Below are 18596 nucleotides of genomic sequence, written 5' to 3' on the forward strand. Positions count from 1 at the left end.
TAGCAGGAAATTTTAACTTTATGGGGTTTAGAAGTTATGAAGTATGGAATAAATCCAACCATCTGGCAACATTAAGGACGAAATTTAATTTTTTGAATTATCAACATACAGCTTAAAGATTTATGTCCAGACATAAAATAAAATCCCAAAACTTTTGAAGTATGCCTGTTAAACCAAGTAGACATTTAGAATTGGAGGAAAGAAATCATCATTTAAATAATTACATTTTAAAATGATAGCTTATTTTATCATATGCTAAAAATTAGTTTCTGAATTATTTAAAAGTATGCTCAGCAGATTTTTATATATCCCTTAAGTATTTTCCACATCTAATAGAAATGGCTGTTTTTCATAAAATCATGAGGCTCAGAGCTTTTCTATATACATTCAGTCTTTCTTTCTAAACCCAAATAAATTTGTTCAAGTTCTTTAAATGTTTCCTAGTATAAAATTTCTATATGTATACACATATATATGGAAAAGTCTAAATAGCATATAGTATAGGCTAATTTATTTCTACTTTTTTCTATGGGGCCTATGTCAGTTACATTTTAATAACTATTGAAAGATTTATTCTATTAATTTCTTGCTTATTTCAAAAAAAAATTATCAACCACGACTTAGGTGTTCATTATAGAACAATAAACAGAGCCTCTAGCGAGACTCATAGAAATGATATAAAAATGACAGGAGATTGGGGTAAAAGGATCTGAAATCCATGACATTCTCAAACTCACTGATCCCATTTTAGCTTTCACATATGAAGTATGACATAACAGCTAGACAATATGCCCTAGAATTATCATAGAAGTAAATGAAAGTCTCAGATTCTCTCGGCATAGACTTGTTCTGGGTCTTAATCTAGAAGAAAAAGAAAAATAAATAAATAAAAACATCTTTCTGGCCTTCTATTTCATCATGTCATCTAAGCCACTTTTTTGGCTGGTGACCAACTCAGAAAGGTTAATCACCCATGGTAGTGTCATATTAGAAGTAAAAAAGTGGATTCTGAAGTCAAACTGGCCAGGTTCACAACTCAGCTCTGCCATCTCTTAGTTACATCCCTTGGGTAAGTTGCTTGGCTACTCTGTGATATAGTTCTCTTTAAAATGTAGGTAATAATATTACTCACCTCATAGGGCTAATGTGAGAATAATCAAAAAATTACTACAGGTTTAAACATTGCCTGATACAGAGTAGATGGCTAGATGTGTGTTTGCTATTATTACTATCATTTTGCCCTTTGATTAACTTATCTGAAAATAGAAAAACTGGGTAGAGTTAGCATAAACTTATAACTCACAGCCTTCCCTTCTCTCTTCATCTCTCCTCACTAAAGATAGACCTTTAGTAGTATTATAACAGAATGTAAACGTTAAACTAAAGTTAATCTCACCTACTTCTTTTAGCATTTTAAGGACTCGTTCTGCTGATTTTGATGAAAAGGGCATAGTTTTCCAGTACTGAGTAAAAATAAATTTCCTCTTTTCCAAGAAGAAAAGATTAGACAATTGTGGTTTACAAAAACTGGTTCCTGTCTCTTTCAGAAAAGGAAAACAGAGTTTTCTTTACATAATGGTGTGGAGTCCAGTTTATAGTGTGTCACTGAGATTATACCTGATAGACCACCAAATGCTTCAGTGTGGGTAAATAAAAGAATACAGGTTTGATGTACATCTTAAAGTGGGTAGAGGCTGGGAGTCTGGAGAGGCTGTGTAGACATAGGAAGTAGCAGATTGAAGAGAAGGAATACGGAAAACTCAGGTGGATAATAGAAGAAGCCTTTCTGGGAAGCACCATGCAAGTAGGCAAGAGAGAGAACATTACAAGGACATTACAAGAACATTACAAAATGATTTCACTGTCCACGAGACATGTTGGAAGAGACTATTTGACAGCTAAACTGTCTTTGTATAAATTGCATGGGAACTTTTAGTGGTTGCCTCTAGATTTAGAATGTGAAATATGTATTTCCTCCTTCTTCAGTCAAAAGTAGCCTGATTTACCCTTGGAGAGTGAGTTTACTTCTCCCAAAAGTATAGTGGCAAGGCTGTTCAAGCGGACCTGAACAGATTTAATCCGGTTAATTCATCTCATTACTGTGGCCTTGGAATTTAATTTAAGGTTGATCCATAACACGGTTCAAGCCAGGGAGACCACAGGGAAGTACATTTTTCTTCCTTTGCATGAATCTGTGAGATAACATGAGGTATAGGACTGTAGTCATCATAAACAAAGATCCAGAGGCCACCACACAGAACTGAAAAAGTACACTAGTACCATGGAGGATGGAGCAAAAAGACAAGAACAAAAATTAGATGACCGATGACTTATTCACTGTGCCAAGTCACATTAGCATCCTTTATCTAGACTGCTGAGTTATAAAAGTCAAGTAAATTCATTTGTGCTTGTTTGTTATACCAGTTCATGTTGAGTCTTGTTATTTGCAATTAAAATAGACCTAACCAATACAAAGTTCACATCTATATCCCTGGTTTACATCACTTGACTAACAAGTGTTTAAGCATGCAGGAATTTTGTTTATTGTGAACCATGAATCTAGTTAGTTGACACCTCTGCTGAAGTATATCACAAAAGTTCAATCTAACCCTCTCTGGTGACCCTCAAGAATCTCTATGAGGTTAAAGGATGCTCAATTAACCAACACTGGGCTAGGAGAACTGAAAAACATTACTAAAAAACATTTTTTCAGTCATTTGTAAGCATTGTAAGTTCCACCCTAATAGTCATGGGAAGAACATAACAGCTCTAACTGTATATAATCACTTAAAGATAGCACTCTACAGGTCAAATGCACACACACACACACACACACACACACACACACACACACACGGAGGCACATTAAACTATTCTATTGTGTCAAAAGAAAGGCATAGAAGTGGCATATGCTCCAATCACCATCCACAAATCTTAGATGTGGCCATATCAGCTTTTCTCCTGTATTACTTGGAATAGGAATCACTTTTTGTTTCCCAGAATGATAGGAAAAACTGATGTCAGTACAAAAATTCCATCTGCATTGCCATGTGAGGGCTATTAGCTCACAAGATAAGGTCTCCCAAAAGACTCATCTTCGTATTCTAAAATATGAATTTGAAATTCACTATCTAATTTTGTAAAATACTCTTTGAAATTCAGAATAACAAAAATGGCTTCCTAAAATGCCAAATTGTTTTTATAGTAGCTAGTATAAGAGCCTTGTAGATATACATGCTCTTTCCTTCTTAACAGCTTGAGTATATTGAAATAATAGATTAGACCACTTCATAACATTTGAAACAATATTTTCACAACCATGATAAAAAAAATCTCAAGTCTTTAAAGAGTTTTAGGACTTTTAAAAGATGGTAAAGAGCAAAAATAGTAATTACAGTCTACACCTACTTTACATTCTTTAATATCACACAAGACTTTCCACAGTTTAAATTGTGTGTGTTGTTGTCATTGCTTTTGTTGTTTTTTTGGTTCATTGCTATTTCTTCCTCTAGTCTATAAACTACTAAAGGGCAGGGACAAAGTCTGTTAGGCTGACAAATGGGAAGTTCTCAATATCTATTTGTTGAATGTATAGGTGAATAAATTAATGAATCATAAGTGAATGGGTAAGTGAACAAGGGTCATCCTAGACTGTGCATTGATCTGACAATGAAGGCAAATGCCTCAGTGGCATTAGTGTGTTCATATCCTTGTTGAGTAATCTCCATTTACTTACTGGACAAATATTTATTGAGCACATACTCTGACCAGCAGAATAACGACGTGTAGACCACCACACAGAGCAGCATGGTAGTTGGCAACTCATGCTCTTCTGAGAGAATATCAGCTTCAGAACCATCTATAAGTGGACTTAAGGGTCCTGCTAAAAACAAGCAAGCCTAACTGTTCCAGTTTGCCTGTGTCTGAGATGGTTCTTGGGCCTTGGATTTTTAATATACTAATTCTGGGAAAGTCCTGTCAAAGGAAAAAATGCATCAAATGGTGTTAAACAAGCAAAGGACATTTTATTCAAGACTACTGCAATAGGAGAGAGAAACTGAACTCAACTCCACTGAAACAAAGGTGAAAATGGTTTTAAGTTCTGGGGAGAGCTAGTGGGAAAAGTACTGGAGGATACTGGGAGGACTGATTAATAGGATTAGACCATTTGTGCTTGCTAATTGTTGTTTATTAAAATTAAACTCCTGCCCTTCCACAGAAACTGGGAAATAGCATGCCATCTTTCTTGATAATTACATATCAAAGGATGACTACCAGGCCCCTCAGAAAGACATCCCTGGGCTGTGAAGCCTGGCAAGCGGCTACAAGAAGATGTACATCTCAAAGGGGCAGAAAAAAGTTACAATTGAAAACTTCCTAAAGTAAATGCTCTAAGGAAAGGGAGCTCAGAGGCCTACAGTCAGGGAAAAAAATTCTGAAGTTCAGGCAAGCTGAGGAGAATGTTAAGGCCCTCATGACCAGTCTCGAGCAGACTGGGAGAGCTGATCACCTGCTAGATGTTAGGTGTTGCACAGAACTTCACCAAAATTTTTCTATAGCTGAAATTTGGAATATTCACATTTAGCAAATTCTCATATAAATCTATAACTTCATCAGCTTTTGCAGGCCTATCAAGAAAGTGACCCCCCCCCCACCTTGGAAGATAACTATCTCAAAATGCAACAATGATTTTTGTTTTCATGAAATAGTTCATGAATAGTTGAAATAGTTTTTCATTTTCATGAAATAGTTTTTAGAAACACATATTTTTGGATCTTTTGCTAGACTGTACTAAAATGAAGATTTCATATGCAGTAAAAAGCTTTAAACAAATCACACACAAAAAAGCATTCAAAGAATGAATCTCTATTTCATGATGCTTCTGCTGTACCAGAATCCCTAGAACATCCCATAAAGGACTTTAATTTATATTCACATATCCCACCAACTTATCTTAAGACTTATGATTATTTTCGACACTGAGTAAAATCAAAGACTTGAGATCTGCTTCTTTTGAAACCTTGAATTATAAGAATTCTGCCATATGGTCAACTTTGATCATTTAAACTCTGATGATAAGGACATGATAATTTGTATGTGGCTTGAAATAGCAGATCTGTTGAAATAAGTATTTTTGCCGTAATGAAAAATAAATCTCACAAGTTTCCAAGTTAAAGTGAGTTCGGGTTTTATGTAATAATACACTGTATGGTTGAACTGTATTGTTCATTTCCTGTAGTTTTAGTTTTTAGGAAAGTTCTGAGCCCAAACAGTGAAGGTGTTAGACTCTAGAAACTGCACTGAATCAAACACAGTATTAGAGACAAAAAGGACATCTTTTTCCAATGCCTGGGGCCAATTCATTGTTGGCTTGAGCAAAAAAAAAGAGTGAAATGAGAAAGTCTAGATATTTTTGTAAAGAAACAAATAAATTATTGAAGTCAAAATGAGGTCAACAATTTTCAATGTTTATCATATTAAAAGAAAGAACATCACTTCATCAGTAGCCTAACACTACATTAATTTTCTTCAGTGGGCAGAAAAGTGAATTGGTAATTCCAGGAGAGTTTTTATTTTTCTGCTAGTTTCAGGAATTCTGCTTCTCTGTGATGTGTGTGTGTGTGTGTTTGTGTTTGTGTGTGTGTGTGTGTGTGTGTGTGTGTGTGTGTCGGTGAGAAACACTTCTGAGAAACTATCCAGACTAAATAAAATTAGGAAAATGTCATAACTTAGGTTTATGATTTAGTAGGTTTATTAAAAACTTAGGTTTTTGGGATTTGAGAGAAAAACATAAACCCAACTGAGCATACATAACAATTAAAAAATGTTTGGGTGGGTAAGAATACACCTAAATTGTGAATCAACTTTGGTAAAATTTTAGGAATGGAAATGTTGTGTTGAAGGTCAAGACTAAAATGAGAGCTTGTTTTTTTTTTTTAATTATGTTTTATTTTACTCATTCTAAAATTATTTACTGACCATCTTCTATGTAATCAGGCATTAAGATAGGTATTATATGGATGGGAATGGTCTCTGAGGAAGTAATATTTAAGAAATAGACTCACATGTATATCACTCCAATACAGTAGAAACCTAGTTCTTCTTGCAACATGGGATAGGTGAGTTTGTCAGCAGAACAGCCCTCTTCCATATTATCTTTCTGAAGCAAATTGCAAAAGACTATGTCATCTTCAATATGTGGATTCTAAGATTATCCTGGGAGTTGCTTCCATTATAGCTAACTGAAATGGAGAAATACTAGTGGTAGGGGTGAGGGACAAGTGCAGGGATATTTAACAGTCCAGGGTTGGAAGTGACCCAATTCTCATCTGTTCACCTTACATTGAATACAACTGGTCACAGGATTTCAGCTCAATGCAAGAGAGCCTGTAAAATTTTGTCTTATGCTTCCCATATAAACTTCACAATATGAAAAAGGAAACATGTGTTCTTGGTGGACAGTTTGCCATTTCTTCCACAATCTATTTCTCTCACCACTAAATATTGCTCTGTACTCCATCACCAAGAAGGCAACTCAAAATCCAATCCACTTGTTGCATACAGTACAAAGTCCAGGGTGTATAGATGCTGCACTGTCTTCTCCATCATTTCCAGAGGTGGCTTCTCATAATTTAATGACCCACACATCAAAAAGGCCAATTATTTGCATTTTCCAACCTCATATGCCCATTTTATACACAGGAGAAAGAGAGCAATAAAAACTACCATTTCAAAAATTTTTGTTGTTGTTTCTATTTACTTTTCTTTTTTTAAATTGAAGTATAGTCAGTTACAATGTGTCAATTTCTGGTGTACAGCATAATGTTCCAGTCATGCATATATATACCTATACTCATTTTCATATTCTTTTTCATTAAAGGTTAATATAAGATATTGAATATAGTTCCCTGTGCTATACAGAAGAAATTTATTTTTTATCTATTTTTATATATAGTGGTTAACATTTGCAAATCTCAAACTCCCAAAATTAATCCCTTCTCACCCCCTTATGCCCAGTAAGCATAAATTTGTTTCTTATGTCTGAGAGTCTGTTTCTGTCTTGCAGATGAGTTCATTAGTGTCTTTTTTTTTTTTCCTTTTTTTTCTTTTTTAGATTCCATGTATAAGTGATATCATATGGTATTTTTCTTTCTCTTTCTGGCTTACTTCACTTAGAATGACAGTCTCCAGGTCCATCCATGTTGCTGCAAATGGCATTATTTTATTCTTTTTATGGCTGAGTAGTATTCCAATATATAAATATACTACAACTTCTTTATTCAGTCATTGTCAATGGACATTTAGGTTGCTTCCATGTCTTGGCTATTAAATATAGTGCTGCTATAAACATTGGGGTGCTTATATCTTTTTGAATTAGCGCTCCCCCTGTATATATGCCCAGGAATGGGATTGCTGGATCATATGGTTAGTCTATTTTTAGGTTTTTTAGGAGTCTCCATACTGTTTTCCATAACAGCTGCACCAAACTACATTTCCACTAGCTGTGTAGGAGAGTTCCCTTTTCTCCACACCCTCTCCAGCATTAACTATTTGTGGACTTTTTAACGATGGCTATTCTAACTCATTGTAGTTTTGATTTGCATTTCTTTGATAATTAGTGATATTGAGGATTTTTTCATGTGCCTATTGACCATTTGTATGTGTTCATTGGAGAACTGCTTGTTTAGGTCTTCTCATTTTTGGATTGGGTTGTTTGTTCAAAATGTTGAAGAATACAATATATACAGCAGTCACTCATCTATAACAATCATAGCTTCTTAATTGGCAATGATCACGGAAGTCTCCACCCTGACAGTAAGGGAAAGTCTTTAGTTGACCTAGATACTATTACCTGGAAGAAATTATTATTCTTCTGTTGTTCATCTATTATTGTCCAGAGCCACATCTAAAGGGGGTTGTTGGAGAGTACGTCCTCCTTGAGGGCTGCACAGATTTCACCACTCCCTACTTGTTACATACAGAAATTTGATGGCTAAGAAGCTGCTACAAGGCTTGAATAGTCAAAGGCTCCTTCAGTGCAGGCTCACATTTCTTTGGAATTACAAGCTTTCAAAAACAGTACACTTCTGATATACTTGCTTACAGTCAGTACCAGGTGCCAGTAACCACAACTTAAATTTTCTCCTAGGCATAATTCTCAAATCTGATTTATTTCCTTTCTTCCATGCCCCTAGGTCTCTCTCGATAGCAGCTACCTTGAGGCCATGTGAAGTGACACACTTGAGTGGAAAGGAAGAACTTTTAATTTAAACCTTTCAAAGCTGAGTTCTTCTGTTTAATGAGAATGGGGATGAACCTTTGTTACTTATGTTCTTTTAAAATCTTGGTTTCTCTTGTTTAAGTTTCAAAACTCTTAACCCTTTTGTTTCTGCTCCCGAATCAGTAAATTCTAGACCAACATGCTTGCTTTTGTGTAACATCTTCCTACCCACAGTAAGTAACAAGCTATCCAAGCTACGAACATTCTGCTCTCCAACCTCTTCCAGGGCTACAAATTTTGTAGGCAGTTACTCTACTTTCTTCGCTGTTGAAGGCAACACTTCTCCTTATCAGCAAGGTTAGACTAACTGCTATAAAAGCTAGAAGCCAAAATGTACATTGGTGTAAATATAATAGAGGATTACTTTTATTCATGTAAAAGTATTGGGTAGGTGAACAAATTAATGCGATCGTATTTGTCCACACAATTGTTCAAGAACCTATTTTGATGGAGCCACTGACATTGTCAATATGTGTTCAAGGGCATCTGAGAGTTACCTCTAATACAAGTCATACCAAAGTTCATAAAAATGGGGGAATGCGGGGAAGATTTTAGCAGCTAAACCTCAATGTATCACATGGCATGTCGGCTTATATTCCCTTGGTCAGAACTAGTCGCATGGCTCTAACTAGCTGTAAGGGAAGTGGGAAAGGCACTGTTTCCCTTTGAAATCTATGTTTTGGAAGGGGGAATACATTTTTTTCTTGGTGGATAATTAATCAAATTTGCTACAAGCTGTGATTTAATAAATGAGAAGTAAAAGACATTTTGGGGTGGTTGGATTGGCCTGGCTTTTCCAAACTAAGTGATATAAGATGTCTTAAAGTGGAAAGATCTTGTTCTGCTGTTGTTTTAAACGTCTCAGTGTAGGCCACTGTGACTAAAGTACAGTGAAGAAAGTGGAAAAGGTGATGCTAAAAAGTGGAAAGGTACTAGGGAAGAACAAATCTGACTCCATATTAGATCTGTTTATTTGGCTCTAAACCTATGCTTTGCTCCCTGTGCTTAGGCATGCTGGCTCTGCACCTTTTGTAAAAGAAAGTTGCCTATAGCCTGAAATATACAGGATAGCACTGACCTTTAACAGTGTAACACTTTTCCATGCATACAAAGATAAAAAGCTGTAGAATCGAAAATAACATTGTCTTGTTAGAGGTTTACAGGGACACCATGACCTGACCTATGTGGACAGTTGCAAGAACAAAAGATTCTGACACCAAAAAGTTTGCAACAACCAATCACAGTGCTCCCTCAATTTAGCATAAAATAAGCCTGAATTCTGACTTGGGTAAGATGGTTCTCCAGGACATGCCATCTTCTCTGTCTGCTGGCTTTCCAAATAAAGTCAGTCTTCCTTGCCCCAACACCCCGTCTCCCAATTCACTGGCCTGTCATGTGTCAAGCAGAATGAGTTTAGACTTGGTAACACTAAAGGGGTAGGCTGGAGACAAATCAAGCAAGGAGAATTAACACATTTAAATTGCATTCTAGATGCAATCATTTACAATGTCTTTTAAGTAAACAAAAATGAATTAGTAAATATTTCAAAGGCCACATCATAGTTAAAAAAAAATTCTCTGCTTGCTGTATGGAGAACAGTGGGAGATGTAATGGTAGAATGAAAAGACAGTCACAGTAATCTTGATAAGACACTAAGGGATGCCCAGTAGAGACCTAGAGAAGGGCCCTATGCAATATATATCACTAAGCCATTAACTAGGCCCAACATGGATCACTGGGATGGTCATATCTCCGGGAAATGTGGGAAGCTGCTATCTAAAAACACAGGATCTTCACTAACATCAGTGAAAAACTTGGAAGCAAGGATCTCATTCGGACTATAACTAGTGTGCTTTCTTACCCTTTCCACATATGGCCAAGATATTTATTCCCTTCAATTATCCTTCATGTCTTCACCCTAATGATTTAAACATTTTACAATGAAAAGGGATATGTATATATATTTTTTCCACTGGAACTTCCCTCCACAAGGATTAGAGTTCTCATGCAGAGTGGAGAGAAACAAATATTTTTAGGTTTCTGCATGGTTAGAGTGTTCAGAAATAAGAAAACTGGAAGCTAGATTAAAGGATAAGCCTTAAAAGTTAAAAGATGGCTGAAAAGTGAGAGATCGCAGAGAGACTGAAAGGATTTCCCTCTTTGGTGTTTGTTTACATTTCAAAGGATGAAACCCAGAGCTATCCTTTCAACATTCCGGAGGTTTTTAAGCCATTAGGGAGCAAAGATTTCTCTCCCTCTCTCAGGAAAAGAGAAGTATTGTGTAGGCCACTCCTGCATTCAAAGCTTTGAGCTTCCTCTCCTATAGTACAAAAATATCCTTTGCCTGTGTATGGTCCATCTGGCCCTGACTTCATCATCCCGAAGAGAGAATAATAGGACATAGAGAAGTGATGTTGTTATTGCTATCAGTGATAATACACTGTCTCTGATCCAGAATCCTGGTATTGGCTTTCAGGATAATATAAATAAATATAGATATTGAAAATGTATCGGCTTGATCAAAGGTAATCCTTTCAAAGAGTGTGTACCACAGATGGATGGAAAAATCACTGAAGAAGAAATAAGCACACAAGAGCGGCATGAACCTCTAAGAACAGTAGCCAGGAGAATAAAGCTCAGAACAAACAGAGACTTGTAAAAAAATAACAGGAGCACTATAAAAGGATTTGTAGATATTTCTTAAGCAAGAAGATGAGCAGTGAAGGGGAAGAAGCTGTAATATTAAGACAGAAAGAGAGTAGTCTGTTAATGAGGAAAATAATTTTTTTTTCACTAAAACAAATCATAGTAAACCAAATTCATTCACTACTTGATTAGGGCAATAAATCAGCTATAATGGAATTTATTAAAGCCAGGCATTTTAACTATTAGTTATAATACCTTTGTAGAATTATTTGAAGAGGCTAGAATTATGGAGTTAGTACCAGATTCTAAAACTTTGCATTGTGTTCATGATTAATTTAACAGTGTCTTATAGATCAGGAGAATATTAGCCACTGACCTGCCACAAGATTTGATCCTGTTTCACATTTTAATCAGTCTTGGCTAAAAGGCACATGCACTCCTTTGAACAATGGAATTATAGTTCAAAATTAACTTAGCTAGGGAAGCCAAAAAGCAGAAAATTAAGTGGAACTGGTACGTTCACATTTTGATTCAGACTGCTAGTTATAGATTGGGAACCCCTGAATTAGCAGCAATTTAATTTGAATCTATTTTTGGAATTGGAACCCCACATTTGTCATGAAATCTAGACTCTTAGTTAAATCACTGGGCCATAGGTTTTCGTCCTGGCATCATCACTCCACAGCTGACAGAAGTGGAGGAAGCCACATCGTTGCCTAAGCCTGTAAATTTGCCATTCCCTGAAAGGTATCAGATTTAGGAGAATTTCAGAAGTGTGTTCTGTTATTATCATTCCAGCTTTACGACACTGCATCTGGTTCCAGAAGGTTCACTTTGGGAGAGACACTGACCAACATGAGCATATCCTGAGAACAGGAGCCAGAAGGCGGCCGAACCCAAAAGCTAAGTAATAGGACCCATTTCAGAACTAAGGACTTTTGGTTCAGAACGCAGAACACTGGGAAGGGGGATCATCTACAGAGAGCAGTATTACATTGACATGAAAAGGGCATGTGTGCGGGGAAACCTAAAAATGAAACGCAAAATTCTAATAATATGTACTCGTTAATTGAATTAATGGAATATTTACAAAAATAGCATAGATTAGAAAAAAACAGTGACAAACACTTCAAATCCATTATTTGAATTGCTTGAATAATTAAAAAAATTAAAAGTATTGCCTATGGACAGCCAGTTTTTGCTACAGGAGAAAATTCTAGATGTTAGGACATCTAGATATTAGTAACACAGAAGCACATTTTGGAATAATAAGAGAACAGCCTTTTCAATTCTGAAAAGAATTTCCTTAGATAACAGAGTGCCAAGTCCCTGAAAGTGTTCAAGCTAAGGCTGGAAAGTCATGTAACTAGAGATGGGCTTGTTCTAAGATAACCCCCAAGACCTTTTCCAGACACAATTCATTATTCTATTAAGTCAGGCGAGCCCATGTGAAGAAGAGATCAGAAATACAGAAATATCCAAATATTATGAAAATATCTAGTAAAATTTGCAAAGAATAATTTTAGAGTAGAATCTGGAAATCGTGTCCCTGGGAAGATTTTCAGGAATGCAAGAATCAATGGATACTAAATAAATTTGCAAGAAAAGCACTGGAGCTTGAAAAAGAAAAACTATTTGAAAAAGAAAGTAAAATTCCAACTTTAGTGCTTTCCCAGCGTTACTGTTGATTTATGCATTGAAATTTTCAAATCACTAATATACTCAAAATTTTTTGGATCTTATATCACTGTGAATATGACATAATACACAGAAATGAAACAGATTGTGTATATCTGTCCATACAAAGGTTTCTATGCCCACTTAGAGGTAAACAAAATAGAATTTTCCCAGTTGCAGAGAGCTTTATAGATTTTAACATTTAGGATCATTCAGAATCACTTCAGTGGTGACCTACAATCTGAATTAAATAAAATTCTCACCCTGTTTATCTGAAGGCCACATTTATTTACTATTAGCCTTTTTTTCCTCAGCCTTTTTGCATGTTACATATCATTTGTCTTCATAAGAGATTTCCACTGGGACAAGGTGGACATTACTGTAATTTCTAATTTACAGATCCAGAGGGTTTCATTTATTTATTCATTTGGTTAATATTTAGTAGTCACCCAGAATAATCATTCAGGTCAAGTACTGGCAAAATCATGGTGAGTTACTACTGACGGCAAATGATTAAAATAACTGGTGGAAAGTGTGAAGTGTACAATAAGGGATGTACTGAATGTCACTGGGGTAGGTAGCAGAGGAACTCGTCCTGGTATAGCCAGCGCTGGGGCAGGAGGCGGTCAATTAAAGAGATGTGGTCTCAGTTAGACCTGAGGTTTGAGGAGGAATTACGGAGGATAAGGAAGGAACGGTATTCCAGGCAAAAGAAAAAGCCCTTATGAAAGGAGAGGTGAGTAAGAATTGGCAGGCACTAGGACCCGACAGAACAATAGACTCATGCGGGAGCATACAATGCGTGGGGGCAAAGAGGGTGTGGGAAAGCCAAGACTACCGACAGCCCTCCCCATCGCAAGCTCCAGACGCGGGGTTCACCCAACCTGATCGTGGTGGGCTGAATCCACGGATGGGGAACCGGGATAGGGACAGCCTACTGTAATTTGCCATTTTACATAAGGGAATTGAGCACTTGCAGAGTCTGGTATCTGCTGGGGTCTTGGAACCAATCCCCTACAGATTCCAAGGGGCGACTGTACATAGTTGAGCAGGGACTAGACTTTTTAAGGCATGTCAATAAATTTGATCTTTATACTGAAAGCAGTGGGAAGCTGTGGAAGACTCTTGCCTTCCTAAAGGTAGTATCAGAACTTGCCCTTTCGTGAAGAATGGATTTGCCTGGCTGAGACTGGATCAAAGAGACCATCTGGGGGTTAACTACAGCCAGTTATATAAATGATGGTGTCTTCCATGCGCATGAAGATCATGGGAATGAAGGTAAGTACATGGTCTCCAAACATATGTTTTATACACATATATGCATGTGTGAGTGTGTGGTGGGGGGGTAATGGAATATTATTCTGCCATGAGAAAGTAAGAAATTTTGCCATGTGTGACAACATGAATGGACCTTGAGGCATTATACTGAGTAAAATAAGCCAGACATAGAAAGACAAATATTGCATGATATCACTTATATGTGGTGTCTAAAAATAGTCAAACTCATAGAAACAGAGTAGAAAAGTGGTTGCCAGGGGTAGAGGGTGGAGAAATATAAGGAGAGATTAGTCAAAGGGTACAAACTTTCAGCTATAAGGAGAATGAGGTCTGAGGGTCTAATAAATAACATGGTGGCTATAGTCGATAACACCATATTATACAATTGAAATTTGCTAAAGAAAAAAAAGCAGAGCTGAAATGTTCTCAAAAACAGAAAAAGATAAATACATGAGTTGATGGATGTGTTAATTAACTAAGTGGGGGAATCCTTTCACAATGTATATGTGTATCAGACTGCCACATTTTAAATTTCTTACAATTTCGTATGCCAATTATCCCTTAATGAAGCTGACATTTAAAAGAAAAAAAGAAAATTCTAGGCTAGAAACCTGGGTATAGAGAGCTATCAGCCGATGGAATGGTTACTTACTAAAGCCACAGGAGGGTGCAAGGTCCTCCAAGACCATATAAAGACTGAAGAGAGAAGAGCTGGAGCCGATCCCTGCCTGCCTCCAGCAATTTAAGAGGCAGGCAGAGGAAACGTTGCCTGGAAAATAGGTCAAGAGAAAATGACCAAGAATTCTCAGAGCATATGAAGACAGAGTGTTTCAGGCGGTGGCTGTGGTTGAAAAGTCTAAATGATTTGCTTAAAGGCCCTGTGCTAGTTCTCTAGGACTGCCAGAACACACTACTACAGATCAGACGCCTTAGACAAGGAGAGTTTACCTTTGCACGGTTCTGGAGGCTGGGAGTTCAAGATCATGGTGCCGGCAGGGCTGTTTGTCCTGAGACCTCTCCCTCTTCGTCTTGCAGGTGGCTGCCTTGCTGCTGTGTCTTCACATGGTCTTTCTTTTGTGCACATGTAGTCCCGTCGCTTCTTCCTGTCAGGACGTAAGTCATATTGGATTAGGGGCCCATCTCTATGACTTCTTTTAACCTTCATTAACTCTTTTTTAAAAAAGTTTTTATACATTCTTTTTATTGAAATATAGTCAGTTTACAATGCTGTGTCAATTTCTGGTGTACAGCATCCTGTTTCAGTTGCATATATACATACATATATTCCTTTTTGTATTCTTTTTCATTATAGGTTAATACAAGATATTGACTTCATTAACTCTTCAAAGACCCCACCTCCACATACAGTTACATCGGGGGTTAAGGCTTCAACATACCAATTTGTGAGGAGCCCAGTTCAATCCACAACAGGTCCCTGTTGGGAAATGGTGACATTGGGGTTTGATCTGACTGGTCACCTTGTCCAGTGTTCTTTCCATTACAACACACTACTCCCCTGTATATTTGAATTGGAATTTATTATTAAGTCCATCTAGAAAACTGTAAGCTCTTTGGGTAACATGTCCTTTTTATGTTTATATCTCAGAGTAATTACCACAGCATCTAGTAAATTGATGTATGGAAGGATATAAATGAAGAAAAATCTGTGTCCATCCATTTCAATCTAAGTTAGCATTTCAACGAGTTATGAATGGCCCTCGCTAGTTATCGTCACTGCAGTGCATACCCTTTATAAACTATAAGTGGATACAAACTAGGAGTTTCCTAGGAAAAATAAAGCTAAAGTGTTTAAGAGGAGAGAAGTCAAATACTAAAAACACAGCTGGTAAAGGAAAGAGGGAGAGAGAAGATATAGCTCAGGTATCATCTCTGTTTTATCCATTCTCCTCTCCTTTATTCAATTTCTCAGTCTCTTAATGTTACAGAAAAGCAATGCTGGAAATTTTATGGAGAAATGGTAGGCTAACCTATAAAAGACTTTTGGCAGGAAAAGGAGGAGTGGTCCCACTGTGGGATGCTACAGACTGTAAACTAAAAAGCATTGACAGTTGACACCTTCTGAGCACAGAGACTGACGTCAGAACCCCGAGCAAAATTAAAGTCTTACAGATGTCTTTCAGTTTCCTTAGGGGAAATTTCCTTTCTCATTAGCTCTCCCATTTCCTACATCCTCCATTCCCTTTCAACAATCATTTTGATCAAAAATGGGAGAAACGAACTGAATTCATTGATGGAGGAAAGAGGTTAAGTGATGGTTTCTAATGCAGATGGAGACACAGAGACAAAGGCCAGAGGTATCAATGCAGTCAGTGTATCAGATAATAATAGAAAGCCACGTATAAGGCACGGCCAGGAAATGGCTTGATGTGTTACAGTGTTCAAACAGTCATTTTCTTATTAAGAAACATGGTCTTTACTAGCCACAGGAAAAGCTCCTTGCTACTTTGGCCTGCTGGAATGTAGGCTACACATTTCACTGGTCTCTGTTCCTGAAATCTGTGGCTTGAAACTTGGAGAGCAGAAAGGTCATTAGATTTAGCTGGCCTAAAATAATACTCCGTGAACCAATTTCAATTGTCAAGTAAAAGCACTGGCGTGGGATCTAAAAACCTGTAATTCATTGGAAGGAATTAATTGACATCTCTTCAAATGTTAAATTTATCTGCCACATTTAGGAAAATGTGTAGTCTGCATGAACACAGGACTGTTTTAAGGGAAAGATTTTATTTTCAGCCTGACATGGAATGTTCAAAGACACTTTGCGTTTTGTGTTATTTGATAAATGTGACATATTTATCAGAAATTATACCTCACCCTTTACTTTTGTCAAGGCATGAGATTTTAATTTCTGATTCACCAAGCAAAGTTTTCACAAATGGAATTGTTGAAACTTTAAAATTTCCCAACCCCAATGCGGGGGTGCTTCTGCCTGCTTCCTTATTTCTGGTGTGTTCCTGGATATGTATGGCTGTAACTCCTCCACTTTACCAGTCAACTGAAGAGATCAGTACTTATTTTACAATTCTAAATTGAAGGGTAGTTGATTTACAGTGTTGTGTTAACATCTGGTGTACAGCATAGTGATTCAGTTATACATAGATGCATATATATTCCTTTTCATATTCTTTTTCATTATAGGTTATTACAAGATATTGAATATAGTTCCCTGTGCTATACAGTAGGATCTTGTTGTTTATCTATTTTATGTATAGTAGTATCTGCAAATCCTGAACTCCCAATTTGTCCCTCCCCACCCCCTTTCCCCCTGGTAACCACAACTTTGTTTTCCATGTCTGTGAGTCTGTTTCTGTTCTGTAAATAAGTTCATTTGTGTGTTTGTTTGTTTTTTTTTAAGATCCCACACATGAGTGATATCATACAGTACTGTTCTTTCTCTTTCTGGCTAACTTCACTTAGAATTACGATCTCCAGTTCCATCCATGTTGCAGCAAATGGCATCATTTCATTCTTTTTTATGACTGAACAGTATTTCACTATATGTATATACCACATGGATTGTTAATGATGTTCAGGACAGATTTTTTTTTTTTTATATGTGATCTCTTGTATATGTGTTTGAACTTTTTTCTCAAGCTTATGTAACCTGTGTCTCTGAGCCACGTGCTGAGGAAAGGTACTGGGATGGCCTGGTGGGAAGTTCCGTGTTCGTTTAAAGGCCCCTCTGCTGGTCTTAGGTCTTCCCTTCCCCATATTCCAAATGAAGTGGTCATTCATTCTACTTAATAAACAATATTTTCAATAACTTATAGATACAACATGGAGTACAGATGTAAAAATTTCTGTCAGACAGACTTGGGGCAAGGAAGACATAGATCTTTTGAATTCTTGGAGCACTTGGGTGAAGGTCCTAATTTGTTTAAATGGTGTAGACTTTGCCTCCTGTAGGACAATTCATAGCAGCCAGGGCTGTGAGATTTCTCAGGGCAGATTTCAGCTCTCAGAATGTACTCATGGATGTATATATGAATTCTGAGCTTAACTATAAAAGTTACATATATTATATAATGTAATTATTATATTATAATATATGTTTATTTGTTTTTAGGATATTTGTTTTTCTCCTCTGCTTAGGCAGAGACCTAAGATTTGTTCTCGAGCCTGGCTGGCTGTAGGATCACCTGGGGAGCCTTTAGAAATTCTGATGGCTGAGATTCACCCCTAAAAATTTCGATTATATTGGATTAAAATAATGGTATTTTTAAGCTCCTCGGGTATTTTTAATGTGCACAAGAGGTTCAGAACCATTGCCTTTGGCCATCGTGCAAAGCCAGACCTCCATGGCAATACCTACTTCTTAAATTTTGATTTTAGACTTAGAGTTGCCTGAGTGTGAGTTCACGCTCAGCTACCTACTACCTGGGAAGGGCCTTGCTAGTTTCTAAGGCTCAGATTGCTTTATGTGAAAATCATAGTAGCTCATGGGACTGTCTCATGGGATTGTCGGGAAGATTCAATGAGATTCTGCAATTTAAAATTGTTAACTAAGGGCTCGACATAGAGTAAGTCCTGAATGCCTAGTGGCTGTTACTCCTGCTACTGCGGCCGCTGTTCTGCTTTTCTGAACACCTGACCATGTTATTCAGACACTTCCAGTGGGGAGACAGCCACGGCTGCTGGCTTTTTGCATACTCTTCCTCACAGAATGACGCCACATCTCTACCCAAGTCCTTAC

At 37.0% G+C, this 18596-nt stretch overlaps 1 long non-coding RNA gene across 5 annotated transcripts in view; it reads right to left on the minus strand.

Moving 5' to 3' along the window:
• LOC123613624 (uncharacterized) overlaps window positions 1–18596 on the minus strand; it is a 490223-nt gene that overhangs the window by 154776 nt on the left and 316851 nt on the right. For all 5 annotated transcript variants that reach the window (XR_012508744.1, XR_012508745.1, XR_012508746.1 and 2 more), the window contains one exon: window positions 14831–14985. This is a non-coding gene — a long non-coding RNA (uncharacterized LOC123613624). The remainder of the gene's footprint in view (window positions 1–14830; window positions 14986–18596) is intronic.

The sequence above is a fragment of the Camelus bactrianus genome, chromosome 8 (genome assembly GCF_048773025.1).
Source record: "Camelus bactrianus isolate YW-2024 breed Bactrian camel chromosome 8, ASM4877302v1, whole genome shotgun sequence".
In the NCBI taxonomy this organism is placed as follows: Eukaryota; Metazoa; Chordata; class Mammalia; order Artiodactyla; family Camelidae; genus Camelus; species Camelus bactrianus.